Consider the following 17795-nt stretch of genomic DNA (forward strand, 5'->3'; position numbering starts at 1 on the left):
AAAAATTTTTCGTTTTTGCTCAAATTGTTCCACATTTAGCCATTGAGAACTCTTGTGTGTCCCCTTAGAAAATACCAAGATTTTGTTTTGTTTTGTTTTGTTTTGTCCTGGTTATTTTAGCATTTCCTTGCTTTCTAGCATGGCTACAGAGATTAAATCCTGCATGGGTGGCACTGGAAACACAGCAGAGATAAAACCTCCATAGCCTGGGTTACCAAGTGACTACATTCAGCAGAGCTCCCAGTTGCCCTGCAACTAGAAGAGAAATAAACTGTGATATATCTAGCCAATGGAAATTTGAAATTGTTTGTTACTACAACATAACTTGAGCATTGCAGGAGATACACACATTATCTATCACTTAATAACACAACAAGTCTCCAAAAGTCACAGCAGAAAATTAATTCCTTAGGGGATGTGTATTTATCACAGTGTACTTAAAATATAGGTGCAAATCAAGCATTTTAGGCAGATTTAGAATAGGAATAAGACTGAGTCTTTTACATGATTGGCTTACTGCCAATTCAGAACTTTTAAACCTTTTTAGTGATTCTCTTACATTGTAACTATGGAGATTTATCTTTAGTTATGAATAGGAAAACTGTTCCTATTGTAGTTTATACTAGATTTTCAGGTAGACAAGGGTTAAATCACTGTGTCTGGAGATAATTTGGGAGCTTGTTCTCTTTTCAAACCACTCTTAAAATTGTTCTTTCTCCCTTAATGAGAGAGGACAAGTAAAATGGCGACTATTTTTTAAGGGAAAATAAATGTTTCACAAAGAGAAAAATCTTGAAAACATATCCAGCAATAAAGCATAGGGAAGATTCATTTTTTTATAATGTAATTTTAAGAGGGAAAACAATCTTTTATGATCCTTATAAATAGGTTAGTTAGATATTCCTTCCACACTGATGTACATTAAAAAACATAAAAACTGTTGTAGAGAAATAGACTAATGATCCTCTTGAGGAGGTATAAAACCACCATAATGCACTTGATAGTGTGGTACTCTGGAGTATCAAGAAAGGATAATTCCTTCATTTCCCCTCTCAGAGCTCAGTTATGCAGGAAGCATTAGGATTTTAAAACTTCAGGGCCTTTATCCGGATTCTGATGGCCATATGCTTATACCTTCAATGACATCCTCTGGCACTATGTTCCAAAATCAAAATTTGTTTTATTTAAAATACATTTGCCAATTAAAAGCTATTAACACACATGACTTTCTTTACTAAGCACAGAAACATCACTGGGCCTGGGGAGTTTAATAACTGTCATGAGAACAGCACTCTCTTAAAAATAAAATACGGGGTCTACCATATTCCTTTCTAAAAGACTATTTTTAAAAACATAATTTGTAATAAATTAACCCATCTTAAAGGCCAAACCAGATGTAACCTCAGCACATGACAGATTTTCCATAAAAGTATATTTTTAAAATATTGTATATATACACATATATATTATTCCATAAGAATATTACTCTGCTTAGCTCAATAAACTTATTTGACTGAATGAGTCTTGCAAAGTATTTTGTTTGCCTCTATAACAGTAGATTCATTACCTCATATTTATACTTCAAATAGTGATAGAAACTCAGAAAATGATTGCTTATCTTGTATACCACCAGTTTTACCATATTGTCATGGCTGACACTGAATAAGGACTGGTAATGGAAGAGAAAATTTTCCCAAAGGAAAAAAGATGACTTTCAAAGGGGCTAGATAAAGAAAAAATAATGACTTAAAAAGACATGACTTTTTACCATAGCTATACAGAATTATAGAGAACACAAATACATTTTTTGATAGATCATAAAGAAAAGTTAATTGTGTTTGGGTGGAAGGGTTGTGGGATAATGGGTTTTAATGCTCTAAAATGATCACTACTAAAATACTCTGAGGAAGGAGATAAGTTGATCAATAAGGGTAAATGAGATAAATGTTGAAAATGCAGGCAGAATATTCAAAACTTCAAGCTTTTACAAATAAAGTATATTTTCCCTGGCACCTTAAACTCTTTAAAATAACCAAAAGGTATTTTTTCCCACAAAAATCCATTTAAAATAAAATGTATAACACCCAGGAATCCCACTGAGCTCATCTCTTCTTTTGAAAACTAGCAGGTGTACTTTAAATAGTTGGGGTCTTGATGTGATAGTTCAGTTTATAAACTGCAACAACACATCTCCCCTTATTACTTACAGGAAGATCATTTTCCACAACAACTCACTGATGTTTCTCCCTCTAATCATCATTTCTGCAGCATTTAGGTACAGGATCCATGATGCCCTCTTCTCAGATGCCAACAGAATGACAATGAGCCAGCAGCATGAGCTGATGGAGTCACAGGGAGAGGCAAACACAAGAGGACTTCCAGGCACCAGAGAGAGGTACCCTGCAAATGTGGCTCATCAAGAATACAGGCTACTCTCAAAAGAACATGTAAACTAAGGAATATCACTGCCCATAATTGCCAGATACTCTGTCTCTGGGATTTTAATGAAGCAGAGCAAAATCCGTTAGCCCTTGAGATTCATGTAGAACAAGGAAGGAAATATCCTGTCATTCATTGTCCCTTCAATTACTGATGTTACCTGACTCTATCACACATTCTAATGTTTAAGGGGGGAAAAAAAGAGGTTCCCTGGACAGTGTCCTGGAATTGAGTTCATAACTAGCAAAATATAGTGTTTTTAAACACGTTAAAATAACCTGTGATGCTGCGATGATTAATTTTCTGTGTCAATATGACTGGGCTATGGGTGTCCAGCTATTTGGTCAAACATAATTCTGGGAGGGGAGGCAAGATGGCAGAGGAGTAGCAGACTGAGATGACATCAGGTCACAGGAGTTCAGCTACATAGTTATCAAACCATTCCAAACACCTACAAACCCAACAGGAGACTGAAGAGAAGAAGAGCAGCAATTCTAGGAACAGAAAATCAACCACTTTTTGAAAGGTAGGACTTGCGAAGAAGTGAATCCAAAGCTACGGGAAGATAAACCGCAGAAGGAGGGGCTGGCTCTCCGCAAGCGGTGGAGGAGCAGAACCCAAAATCAGAACTTTTAGAACTCTGCTCCACTAAGGGACATCACTCCAGAGTCTAAGCAGGGGTGGAACCCTCGAGGGGATGGTGTGGTCTCAGGTCCCGTGGGGTCAGTGAAAGATCGGAGGTGTCTGAGTGTGGCAGAGCTCACAGGTATCAGACCAGGGAAGCTCCATAAAGACAGAACTGAAAAGTGGGCTTTCTCCCCATGATCCTTTAGTCTTGCAAAGTTAAATTAAATTTCTCTTAATTTTATTTTTTTCTTACTCTATTTTTTTAACTTTTCATCTTTCCTTTTTTAACTTTATAAACTAGTATCTTAACAATACCTTTCTGAAAAAAAATCTTTTTAAACATTCATTATTATTGTCATAATAATGTAATAATTGTCATATTTGATCCTTCACTGTATATAACCTTATTTTTTGTAAACATATAGGGTTGTTCTTTTTTTTTTCCTAAAAAATTTCAGGACATAATTTCTTCTAATAGATCAAAATAGACCCTAAATCTAGCACAGGGTTTTATTATAGTCTCCAGCCTGAGCACATTCTCTCCACCTTTTTTTTTTTCTCTCTCCAAACAACTTACCAATTCCCATTTTAGAATTTTTTTTTTAATTTTCATCTTTACAGCCATATTCCATCCCTTATCATGTTTACCCTTATCTTGTAAGTGTATATAAGTTTTTCTTTCTGTAAAATTTTAGGAGGTAATTTCTTCTAAGAGACCAAAATACACCCAAAATCAAGTGGGTGGCTCTGTTCTATTCACCAGTCATATATATACATTATATGTATGTATAATCAACCAAAATTCGTTGAAATATATTTTTCTTTTCTTTCTTTTTACCCCCTTTCCTCTCCCCCCAATTTGGGGTCTCTTCTGACATGGTTAGTGTGTATTTTTCTGGGGCCTTTGCCACCCTTTTAGTAATTTTATTCTCTCGTTCATATATTCTTATCTGGATAAAATGAAAAGGTAGAAAAACTCACCACAAAAAAAAAAAAAAAGAACAAGAGGCAGTAATGAAGGCGAGGGACCTAAAAAGTACAGACATTGATAATATGTCAGATCTAGAGTTCAGAGTGACAATTCTCAAAGTGCTAGCTGGGCTCGAAAAAGACATGGAGAATATTACAGAAACCCTGTCTGGAGAAATAAAAGCCCTTTCTGGAGAGATAAAAGAACTAAAATCTAACCAAGTTGAAATCAAAAAAGCTATTAAAGGGAGTAAACAAAAATGGAGGCTCTTACTGCTAGGATAAATGAAGCAGAAGAGAGAATTAGTGATATAGAAGACCAAATGACAGAGAATAGAGAAGTTGAGCAAAAGAGCGAAAAACAACTACTGGACCACAAGGGGAGAAGTCAAGAGACAAGAGGTATCATAAAATGAAAAAATATTAGAATAACTGGGATTCCAGAAGAAGAAGAAAGAGAGAGGGGGGAAGAAGGTTTATTGGAACAAATTATAGTAGAGAATTTCCCTAATACGGCAAAGGAAACAACCATCAAAATCCAGGAGGCGCAGAGAACCCCCCTCAAAATCAATAAAAATAGGTCCACACACATCATCTAATAGTAAAACTTACCAGTCTTAGTGACGAAGAGAAAATCCTGAAAGAAGTCTGTAACATACAATAGTAAAAATATTAGATTGGCAATAGACTTATCCACAGAGACCTGGCAAGCCAGAAAGAACTGGCATGATATATTCAGAGCACTAAATGAGAAAAACATACAGCCAAGAATACTATACCCAGCTAGGCTATCATTGAAAATAGAAGGAGAGATAGAAAGTTTCCAGGACAAACAAAAACTAAACGAATTTGCAAACACCAAACCAGCTCTACAGCAAATATTGAAAGGGGTCCACTAAGCAAAGAGAGAGCCTAAAATCAATAGATCATAGAGAAACAGAGACAATATACAGTAACAGTCACTTTACAGGCAATACAATGGCACTAAACTCATATCTCTCAATAGATACCCTGAATGTTAATGGACTAAATGCCCCAATCAAAAGACACAGGGCATCAGAAAGGATAAAAAACAAAAGCCATCATTATTCTGTCTAAAGAAACTCATTTTAGATCCAAAGACACCTCCACATTTAAAGTGAGGGGGTAGAAAACAATTTACCATGCTGATGGACATCAAAAGAAAGCTGAGGTGGTAATCCTTATATCATATAAATTAGATTTAAAGCCAAAGACTGTAACAAGAGATGAGGAAGGACACTATATCATACTCAAAGGATCTTTCCAAAAAGAAGATCTAACAATTTTAAATATCTGTGCCCCTAACATGGGAGCAGACAACTATATAAAGCAACTAATAACAAAATCAAAGAAACACATCGACAATAATACAATAATAGTAGGGGACTTTAACACCCCCTCACTGAAATGGACAGATCTAAGCAAAAGATCAACAAGGAAATAAAGGCCTTAAATGACACACTGGACCAGCTGGTCATCAAAGATATATTCAGAATATTCCATCCCAAAGCAACAGAATACACATTCTTCTCTAGTGCACATAAAACATTTTCCAGAATAGATCACATCCTGGGTCACAAATCCAGTCTCAACTGGTACCAAAAGACTGAGATCATTCCCTGCATATTTTCAGATCACAATGTTCTGAAGCTAGAACTTAATCACAGGAGGAAAGTTAGAAAGAACACAAATACATGGAGGCTAAAGAGCATCCAACTAAAGAATGAATAGGTCAACAGGAAATTAAAGAAGAATTCAAAAAATTCATGGAAACAAATGAAAATGAAAACACAACTGTTCAAAGTCTTTGGGACACAGCAAAGGCCATCCTGAGAGGAACGTATATAGCAATACAAGCCTTTCTCAAGAAACACGAAAGGTCTCAAGTACACAACCTAACCTTACACCTAAATGAGCTGGAGATAGAACAGCAAAGAAAGCCTAAACCCAGCAGAAGAAGAGGAATCATAAAGAGCAGAGTAGAAATCAATGAAATAAAAACCAAAGAACAGTAGAACAAATCAATGAAACTATAATGTGGTTCTTTGAAAGAATAAGATTGATAAACACCTGTCCAAACTTATTAAAAAGAAAAGAGAAAGGACCCAAATTAATAAAATCATGAATGAAAGAGGACAGATCACAACCAACACCAAAGAAATATAAACAATTACAAGAATATATTATGAGAAAATACACACAAGCAAATTTGACAATCTGGAAGAAATGCATGTATTCCTAGAGAAGTATAAACTACCAACACTGAGCCAGGAAGAAAGAGAAAACCTGAACAGACCCAGAACCACTAAGGAGATCGAAGCAGTCATCAAATATCTCCCAACAAACAAGAGCCCAGGGCCAGACAGCTTTCCATGGGAATTCTACCAAACATTTAAAGAAGAATTAAGACCTATTCTCCAGAAACTGTTCCAAAAAATAGACATGTAAGGAAAACTTCCAAACTTACTTTAAGAGGCCAGCATTACCTTGATTCCCAAACCAAAGACCCCATCAAAAAAGGGAATTACGGACCAATATCCTTGATGAACACAGATGCGAAACTTCTCACCAAAATACTAGCCAATAGGATCCAACAGTACATTAAAAGGATCATTCACCACATCCAAGTGAGATTTATTCCTGGGCTGCAAGGTTGGTTCAACATCTGCAGATCAATTAATGTGATATAATACATTAATAAAAGAACAGGAACCATATGATCCTCTCCATAGATGCTGAAAAAGCATTTGACTAAGTACAGCATCCTTTCTTGATCAAAACTCTTCAAAGTGTAGGGATAAAGGGTACATACCTCAATTTCATCAAAGCCATCTATGAAAAACCCACAGCAAATATCATTCTCAATGGGGAAAAATTGAGAGCTATTCCCCCAAGGTCAGGAACATGGCAGGGATGTCCACTATCACCACTGATGTTCAACATAGTACTATAAGTCCTAGCCTCAGCAATCAGACAACAAAAAGAAATTAAAGGCATCCAAATCAGCAAAGAAGAAGTCAAACTCTCACTCTTTGCAGATGATATGATACTTATGTGGAAAACCCAAAGACTCCACTCCAAATCTGCTAGAACTTGTACAGGAATTCAGTGTCAGGATATAAAATCAATGCACAAACTTGTACAGGAATTCAGTAAAGTGTCAGGATATAAAATCCATGCACAGAAATCAGTTGCATTTCTCTACACCAACAGCAAGACAGAAGAAAGAGAAATTAAGGAGTCAATCCCATTTACAATTGCACCCAAAACCATAAGATACCTAGGAATAAACCTAACCAAAGAGGCACAGAATCTATACTCAGAAAACTATAAAGTACTCATGAAAGAAATTGAGGAAGACACAAAGAAATGGAAAAATGTTCCATGCTCCTGGATTGGAAGAATAAATATTGTGAAAATGTCTATGCTACCTAAAGCAATCTACACATTTAATGCAATTCCTATCAAAGTACCATCCACCTTTTTCAAAGAAATGGAACAAATAATGCTAAAATTTATATGGAACCAGAAAAGACCTCGAATAGCCACAGGGATATTGAAAAAGAAAGCCAAAGTTGGTGGCATCACAATTACGGTCTTCAAGCTCTATTACAAAGCTGTCATCATCAAGACAGCATGGTACTGGCACAAAAACAGACACATAGATCAATGGAACAGAATAGAGAGCTCAGAAATAGACCCTCAACTCTATGGTCAACTAATCTTCTACAAAGCAGGAAAGAATGTCCAATGGAAAAAAGACAGCCTCTTCAATAAATGGTGCTGGGAAAACTGGACAGCCACATGCAGAAAAATGAAATTGGACCATTTCCTTACACCACACACAAAAATAGACTCAAAATGGATGAAGGACCTCAATGTGCAAAAGGAATCCATCAAAATCCTTGAGGAGAACACAGGCAGCAACCTCTTCGACCTCAGCCGCAGCAACATCTTCCTAGGAACAACGCCAAAGGCAAGGGAAGCAAGGGCAAAAATGAACTATTGGGATTTCATCAAGATCAAAAGCTTTTGCACAGCAAAGGAAACAGTTAACAAAATCAAAAGACAACTGACAGACTGGGAGAAGATATTTGCAAACGACATATCAGATAAAGGACTAGTGTCCAGAATCTATAAAGAACTTAGCAAACTCAACACCCAAAGAACAAATAATCCAATCAAGAAATGGGCAGAGGACATGAACAGACATTTCTGCAAAGAAGACATCCAGATGGCCAACAGACACATGAAAAAGTGCTCCATATCACTCGGCATCAGGGAAATACAAATCAAAACCACAATGAGATATCACCTCACACCAGTCAGAATGGCTAAAATCAACATTTCACGAAATGACAGATGCTGGCGAGGATGCGGAGAAAGGGGAAACCTCCTACACTGTTGGTGGGAATGCAAGCTGGTGCAGCCACTCTGGAAAACAGCACGGAGGTTCCTCAAAATGTTGAAAATAGAACTGCCCTATGACCCAGCAATTGCACTATTGGGTATTTACCCTAAAGATACAAACGTAGTGATCCAAAGGGGCACGTGCACCCGAATGTTTATAGTAACAATGTCCACAATAGCCAAACTGTGGAAAGAACCTAGATGTCCATCAACAGATGAATGGATCAAGAAGATGTGGTATATATACACAATGGAATACTATGCAGCCATCAAAAAGAAATGAAATCTTGCCATTTGCGACAACGTGGATGGAACTAGAGCGTATCATGCTTAGCGAAATAGGTCAAGCAGAGAAAGACAACTGTCATATGATCTCCCTGATATGAGGAAGTGGTGATGCAACATGGGGGCTTAAGTGGGTAGGAGAAGAATAAATGAAACAAGATGGGAATGGGAGGGAGACAAACCATAAGTGACTCTTAATCTCACAAAACAAACTGAGGGTTGTTGGGGGGAGGGGGTTTGGGAGAAGAGGGTGGGATTATGGACATTGGGGAGGGTATGTGCTTTGGTGAGTGCTGTGAAGTGTGTAAACCTGGTGATTCACAGACCTGTACCCCCTGGGGACTAAAAATATATGTTTATAAAAAATAAAAAATTAATAAAAAATATATATATACAAAAAAAATCAATGCACAGAAATCAGTTGCATTTCTATATACCAACAGCAAGACAGAAGAAAGAGAAATTAAGGAGTCAATCCCATTTACAGTTGCACCCAAAACCATAAGATACCTACGAGTAAACCTAACCAAAGAGGCAAAGAATGTGTACTCAGGTAAACTATAAAGAACTCATGAAAGAAGTTGAGGAAGACACAAAGAAATGGAAAAACGTTCCATGCATATGGACTGTTAGAACAAATATCGTGAAAACATCTATACTACCTATATATACTATACTACCTAAAATACCACCAATTTTTTTGTTTCAAAGAGATGGAACAAATAATCCTAACATTTATATGGAACCAGAAAAGACCCTGAATAGCCAGAGGAATGTTGAAAAAGAAAGCAAAAGTTGGTGGCATCACAATTCCAGACTTAAAGCTCTAATCATCAAGACAGTATGGTACTGGCACAAAAACAGACACACAGATCAATGGAACAGAATAGAGAATCCATAAATAGACCCTCAACTCTATGGTCAACTAATCTTCAACAAAGCAGGAAGTTCAGAACGTCCAATGGAAAAGACAGTCTCTTCAACAAACTGTGTTGGGAAAATTGGATATCCACATGCAGAAGAATGAAACTGGACCATTTCCTTACACCACACACAAAAATAGATTCCAAATGGATGAAAGACCTCAATGTGAGACAGGAATCCATCAAAATCCTTGAGGAGAAGGCAGGCAGAAACCATGTCCACCTCAGCCGCAGCAACTTCTTCCTAGATACATCGCCAAAGGCAAGGGAAGCAAAGGCAAAAATGAACTGTTGGGACTTCATCAAGATCAAAAGCTTTTGCACAGCAAAGAAACAGTCAACAAAACCAAAAGACAACTGACAGAATGGGAGAAGATATTCACAAACAAAATATCAGATAAAGGGCTAGTATCCAAAATCTGTAAAGAACTAATCAAACAACACCAGAAGAACAAATAATCCAATGAAGAGATGGGCGGAGGACATGAACAGACATTTCTGCAAAGAAGATATCCAAATGGCCAACAGACACAAAAAAGTGCTCCACATCACTCAGCATCAGGGAAATACAAATCAAAACCACAATGAGATACCATCTCACACCAGTCAGAATGGCTAAAATTAACAAGTCAGGCAATGACAGATGTTGGAGAGGATGCAGAGAAAGGGGAACCCTCCTACATTGTTGGTGAGAATGCAGCCACTCTGGAAAACAGCATGGAGATTCCTCAAAAAGTTGAAAACAGAACTACCCTACAACCCAGCAATCGCACGGTATTACCCTAAAGGGTATTTACCCTAAAGATACAAATGTAGTGATGCGAAGGGGCACGTGCACCTGAATGTTTATAGCAACAATGTCCACAGTAGCCAAACTATGGAAAGAACCTAGATGTCCATCAACAGACGAATGGATAAAGAAGATATGGTATATATACAATGGAATACTATGCAGCCATCAAAAGAAATGAAATCTTTTCCTTCACAACGATGTGGAGGGTATTATGCTGAGCAAAATAAGTCAATCAGAGAAAGACAATTATCATATGATCTCTCTGATATGAGGAATTTGAGAGGCAGAGTGGGGGGTTTGGGGGGTAGGGAAGGAAAAAATGAAATGAGATCGGATCAGGAGCGAGATAAACCATAAGAGACTTTTAATCTCACAAAACAAGCTGAGGATTGCTGCGGGGAGGGGGCGTATGGAGAGGGTGGTTGGGTTATGGACATTGGGGAGGGTATATGATATGGCTGAGTGTTTTGAAGTGTCTAAGCCTGACAATTCATAGATCTGTACCCCCTGGGGCAAGTAATACATTATATGTTAATACAAATAATAATAAAAATATATATTTCTGGGCTTTTCTGAATGAGATTAATTAATATCTGAATCAACAGACTGGGTAAAGTACATTACCTCCCAGAATGTGTGTGGGCCTTGTTCAATCAGTTGAAGGCCTGAACAGAACAAAAATGCTGACTCTCCCTTGAGTAACAAAATTCTTCCTGCATAATGGCCTTTAAACCATAAGGCTTGACTTTGCACCCAAACTGAAACATCAGTACTCCCTGAGTCTTAAGCCTAACACCGTTTGGATGGGAAATAAAACCTTTACTATCATGGTTCTCAGAACATTGGACTCAGACTTTAACTATATAATTGGCTCTCCTGGATTCCCACCTTGCCAACTCACCCTGCAGATCTTAGAACTTGCCAGCCTCCATAATCAAATGAGTCAATTCCTTATAATAAGTCTCTTTCTTTTTCATTCTCTGTGTGTGTGCCTATATATATATATCTTATTAGTTATATCTTACTAGTTCTGCTTTTTTCTGAAGAAATCTAATGAATACAGTCACCTTTGTAAGGGAGAAAGGTTTGGCTCACTCAATTTTATAGATGTGCTGAGCAGTGTCTGCATATACAGTGAACATAATTTGTTTAACTGAGTTGGCCAGTCAATTTAGAAAAGCATAATCATCAACCACTTGGTTTTGTTCAATGGAGTAGCCAGTTTAAAGATCAAACAAACTGTACATGTACATGTGGAAAAGGGAAGAGGGGATTAATCTAAATTATGTGTAAGCAGTGTTTAAACTTCAATATAAAAAAAGGTCATTTATCAAAAGTTTCATTTAAGAAGATCTGAAGATTAAGCATGCATGCACACACACACACACACACACACACACAGGGGAATAAATTGCAGTTAGGAAAATTTCAAGAGAACTTTGCAGCCCTAATATTTGGAAATTGAGACAATTTCCAATAGCTGAAGTACATGTCAGAAATATTATGCCCCGAATTAAGGGACAACAAATGAAAGGCTGCCTTTAAATATCTAACATTCCCCATACAGTTGATCTGGCAGAATATCAGAGTATCAGAATATCAGAAGATCAGAATGATCTGATACATAATCTGTTAGCTGCTCTCAGAAGGATCTTTGTTCAATGGTTGGATAGATTTCACCGATTGCTAGCCCCTGAGGATGTCAATAGTACCAGGTAGATATAGAAGACATAGCCCAGCAAAAACAGGAAAAACTAAGAGAGGAAGTAATGATGTCTCAGCACTCTAGTCCAAAAGGAAGAAAATTTTGCTCACCCTGATAAATATAACTTTAGTTGTAATAATTGTATGATCCTATGGTTGTAGCCTCCTTTGCGAGCTTTTCGAGTTTCTATAACAACTTGATGCAAATTTTTAATGTGGTTGTAACTTTCTCTGAATTTAAGATCTCTCAGAATTTTTTTCTTCCTGTGGCTTAACAATAATGAAATGCAATAACATTAATTTCATAATTAACCTCCTTTAGTAATTCAGTTCCAGATCTATTCCAGCTCCAAGGCAACCTATGTAATTTGAAGAGGGAAACATGACTGTTGAAGACTTACAACCCCTGAGAGGGAAGTTCAGTGTTTCTATTTCTCTTATCTGTATCTTGTCACTTAAAATATTTTTTAAAATATTTTATTTTATATTCTCAATTTATAGTATCCATAGCTATTTTTACCTTTTGATTCTGACTTACCATTCCAAGGCTTCAAAGGCTATGGTCTAACAGAGAAGCAGATAGCAGAAACAGATGACAGATAAGAGAAAAGCAGAAAGGGGATTAAGCTAGAGGGAAACCTTACCATCTTATTTGTTTCCTTTGCTCTATGTATTAGATCAAAATTTTTAAGTGAGAAGGGGTTAGGCATGAAGGTCAATTACATAAGCCTTCTAATCCTCAGTTTCCACATCTGAAAAATAGAGAAAATAAAACCCATCATATATATAACATGTAAAATACCAAGTGCAAGCACTAAGCATGTTACAAGCCCTCAAAAAATAGCAGAAAGAGGTCCCTGCCTCTTGGTATTATTTATTTTACTCATATTATTAGTTTCCTACTAACAATGTTAGTCTCACTCAATCCCCCATTAAATGTGGGAGTCTTCCACATTCTATTTTCTGGAACCTGTGAACAGGTTATGCTACAAGGTTAAAGGAAGCTTGCAGACCCAAACAATGTCATAGACTATACAATCCCCACCTTCCTGGGGCTCACAATACAGTGGGAGAAATAGACATGTACAAAAAAACAAAAACAAAAACACTACGAATTTGTGAAATAGAAGTCATCTCAGGAATATAATTCAGATTATTAAACTTCATAATACTCCAGATTTCAGTCATGTGCCTGGCCCAGAAGTTAATGCCAACATCTGCCACTGACCAGGTAAACAGATTCCTTGCCTCCAAGTAGAAGCCACAAGTTGTACCATTCTCATGTTCTGTGATTACAGTTCTTGTTGTAAAGGCCATAGCACCAAGGATGATTTTACATCAATTATTTGAGCCTCTTCAATACAAACTGGATTGCAAAATGAAAACTGTGGAAAAAAATGTTAGGATTACTTAAACACAAAACTTAGAAAGGCAGCTCTTCTTTCTTCCTCCTTAAAATGCACATACAAACACAAACCTCCTTGCAAACTGTTTAAAATTTTGAATACTGAAAATACTGTATCAGGAAAAACAGTGACTTCACAGTGGAGAAACCCAGGAGACACTACCTTAACCAAGTGACCATGATCAGTATCATCAGTAACAAGACTTAGCCACATCACGTACTCTAGATATGAAACACATGTCATGTCTGTAGTATTCTTGCACAAATGCATAACCTTAATCTAATGTTGGAAAAACTGAATTCAAAGCAGACAAACCAAATTCAAAAGACAATCTACAAAATATTGACCAGTACTCTGAAAAAATGTCAAGGTCAAGAAAGACAAGGAAAGAGTAAGGATCTGTCAAAGATTCAAGCAGACTACAAAGAAATCCTAACTAAATGCAATGTAGGTATCCTGGCTTGGCTTCTGGAACAGAAAAAAAGACACTAAAGGAAAAACTGATGGTATCTAAATAATCTTGAATGTGAAAAAAATTAAACTATAATTCATTTAATACCATGACAGACGTTTTAACAAGTGTGCCATGGTTAAGTAAGTTTAAATATTAGTGGAAGCTGGGTAAAGAGTATAGGTGAACTTTCTGTAAGGTTTCTCCAAATCTGTGTAAGTCTAAAATTGTTTCAAAATAAGCAATTGAAAATTTAAAAAAAAAAAATAATCTATCATAGCAGGAATTAGGCAGCCCCAGGTTGACTCAGTGCAAAGCAGCTCTCCCTTGTAGTGCCATAGTCATATTTGAGCTTCTCAAAAGCTTCTCTCCAAAGTGGCCAGTTAGGGACAAGTGGGAAGCTCAGCCATAAGACTGGCCAAATGTTTTGATAGAGCGGCCCCGGGGAAAGCTGGGAACTGAATTGTGAGACAGGCCTGCTAATTTCACTCAGACCACCTGCCTGGTTCGGATACAAGCCAGTGACCTAAACATGATGGGCCATTACCAGCCCTCTGCTGGCATTCTGAAATGACTACATAGAAGACAAATTTGGGAACAATGAGATTTGCAAATGACATGAGAACAATAGAGGAGTAATGACTTTTCATGAGCATTCTGAGACACCTCACACACACAAACATAAAGTCACCAGGAGCTATGCTGCATGAATTAACAGGGATTATTCGCCCAAAATAAAACTTTCCACCACTAAGTTGCAACACGCAATGCAATGCATTATCAAAAAGAAAAATCTCTAAATGGAACTTTTCATCACATTTCTTGAGGCAACAGAATAAAAATTTTTAATACAATTTTTTCTTAGTTTGCTCCTTTTCTGTCAAGCATGCAACTGCTTTTCCTTTCTTCTGAAGCAGTTCATATTATGATGAGTGAAAGGAGAGAAATAAAAAGAGCTATGATCATGTCAACCACAACTGAACAAATACATTTATTAAAAAGAACTCCCACCAGAAATCTTAGAAGCCTCACAAAGTCTCATTCTTTTTCATACACTACCTCTATTATGAACTGAAATGTCCCTTTCTTTTATTTTAAATTATTGTCATCGTCCCCTGTGCATGTACCAACCAGTGATTTACGCTGTGTCAGATGATAATACACTAGTAAATTTGGTGTTTTAATGGCTGTAATAGCTCTAATAAAGAAATTAAATCAGATGTCATATGCAGAATGTACGTTTTTTGCCGCTAACAATAAACTGAATTATAGCAAGCTAAATACTATAAAGGAACACATGTATCCATTTGCAATTGAAAGCGTGTGTTGAAACTACTCTAAGATAAGCCGAAGAGGCTCTGGAGGAGGCAGAAGAGCAAGGAAGGTACTGGGATTTTTTTTTTTTTTTTGTCCTTTTTCCCAATCCTTTCAACTCCATCCTTTATAATGATTCACTCCGAATTTTATCCTGAAGACCACCATGCTGTACCCTTTCCCTCCTCTGGTCCAGTGGAAATCCTAGAACCCAGGCCCGTAATTTTAATATGCATATAATTTCACACAGTTGATGAATATAACACACCATGGGTAAACAGCAGGGAGGGGCTAAATGGAAAACTCATTTGTTAGTTTTCCCTCTTGGAGGTTGTTATTTCTTAAATTACTGATATTGGACACTGTAGGAGTGCCCTTTTTCATACACACTGAAGCACTCCACTGGCCCCAGGAGTCACTAAGACTAGTGGATTTTAATAGTTATAGATCTTAAATGGAGGGTTAGAAATTGTTTCTTTTCATTACAATTACAACAAGGAATTAACCCCAAGGGTATCCACTTAATTTCATAATATATAGACTGGAACGCTAATGTGGCTCTTCTACAGTGTAATAAAGAGGCAACTGGCCCTTCTCTCCCCGGGGTGGGTTTCTATAAAATGTATCACCAAAAAAATGTAAAACGAACAAGATTTGAAGTTAACAAGCTCCCTAATGTCACCAGCTCCAGTGCCCAGCATGAGTGGGCCCTCACAGGCACTGAGCGCTGCTTTTTCTTTTTCCAGTGGGAACTCAGTACTGGCAATGTTCTTTGAACCGCTTCACTGACACAAAGAAAATGGAAAAGGAGAGAAGGAAGGATAATTTACAATTAAGCAGAGGAAGTCAAAAGGATGGAAGAGACTTGGAGCAGACAGTGAATCACCAGGTTCGGAAGACGGGACCAGCAGTACAAGCTGTCCAATTGCGGTCAGGCCCATTTAACCCTTTGCACTCTGCAGTGACCACGGCTCTGTGTTATGGGAACTCCTTCCCTACTTGCTGGAACCTTAAGCAACACCAAGGGTTAGGATTTTCCATCTTCAGGCTCCAAGTGTCTGAAGCCACTTCCTGGCAGAGATTTGAAATCTTGAATCCCTGCTGATTAGCCCTCCCAGTTGAAGGCATTTTTTATTTCCCAAAGCTTTTTCATGATGTTTGACTACGTCTCTCTGGGACGAATGAAAGGACAAAAATAGAGCTTGAAACAGAAGTGGGACAGGGACAGTGGGAGAGGCAAATGGCAATTTGATAAAAGCACATCCTGGAAAGAAGAATGTTCTGCTTTTGTATTATGCATTTCCAACACGTATTGTAACATTTGGCCCACTATAGGCTTCCAGCCAGCCATAGCCTGAGACTTCACTTCTTCCTTTCCCAATGAATGTGTCAGCCTGGTAAAAATCTGCAAATTTGCCAGTCAACTAGGGAAAGAAAAACTGATGATCCAGAGAGAAGAAATTGCACATCATTCAACTCATTTGTTCATATCTATCATGCAGATCACATTTCTGGAGGCAGATAAGATTGTAGATGAAAGCCACAAAGGAACTCTGGCTTCAGTGAAAAGCACCCCTTTACAAATCAAAATTCCCAGCTTCCCTCCTGAGACAGGAAGCAGCGGGTTGAAGCAGATGTCAAGAGGCTGCCAGGAGAGCCACAAGAGATGAAAAGTCACTAAAGAGGGCTGAGGGAGATATTTATCACAAGAGAAAGTTGAGAGTTCCCCTTGCTGGCTCAAGCTATAGGAACCATTTCCAGGGGAAGTCGGTATTGTTTGCACACCCATGAGATACTGAAAGGGGAGAAGAAGGCACATCACCCCCAGAAAACAAACCTACTGAGGATTCCACCAGAAAACCAATGAGATGGGGTACATGATTTAGCAGCTGGTAATTCTCAGCTTAGCCAAGTGGCCAAAACTTTGTAAATATAAACCATGGACCCATTATCAAGGATGACAGGCGTGATGCATATGCTGCTCAATGGTTTATAAACTTTTCTATCCCCACACTTCCTCATTCCCCATTTCCTCCCCCTTAAAACCGCATGTCCCATAAGCTAAGCATCCCGAATATATCAATTTTTGACTTATTAAAAGTTGTGCGTATCACAAAATAACTCCTTAAGTGTTTTTCCCCAGTGGCTTTAATTGTGTTTGTTCTGGGCTCATAAACTTGGGGAACTTGAAGCATTTAAAAAACACACACAAATGTGGTATCCAAATGTTTTGGTTTTTCTAAGCTCAATGCACTCTAATTGGCTCTTTCCTTTAAAAATTATAATTAAAAGGAGCAAGCTCACCTATGTAGAAATTTCTCATTTCTTTATTTGCCTTAAATCTCTCCATGCAGTAAACTGTTAATGTTCTTTGTTTTGTTTTGTGTTAAATAGAAACAGGATACAAAGTAATTCTCTAATTAGAATTGCATGGGATGTATGCCTTACAAGTT

At 37.5% G+C, this 17795-nt stretch overlaps 1 long non-coding RNA gene across 4 annotated transcripts in view; it reads right to left on the reverse strand.

Annotated features, from left to right (window-relative positions):
* LOC116567026 overlaps positions 1-17795 on the reverse strand; it is a 67248-nt gene that overhangs the window by 16761 nt on the left and 32692 nt on the right. The window contains exon 6 of one of the 4 annotated variants that reach the window (XR_004276082.1): positions 13489-13556. The exons of the other annotated variants lie outside the window; for them this stretch is intronic. This is a non-coding gene — a long non-coding RNA (uncharacterized LOC116567026). Of the gene's footprint in view, positions 1-13488; positions 13557-17795 lie in introns of those variants that run through there. 4 annotated transcript variants of the gene reach the window in all.

The sequence above is a fragment of the Mustela erminea genome, chromosome 10 (assembly GCF_009829155.1).
Source record: "Mustela erminea isolate mMusErm1 chromosome 10, mMusErm1.Pri, whole genome shotgun sequence".
NCBI lineage: Eukaryota > Metazoa > Chordata > Mammalia > Carnivora > Mustelidae > Mustela > Mustela erminea.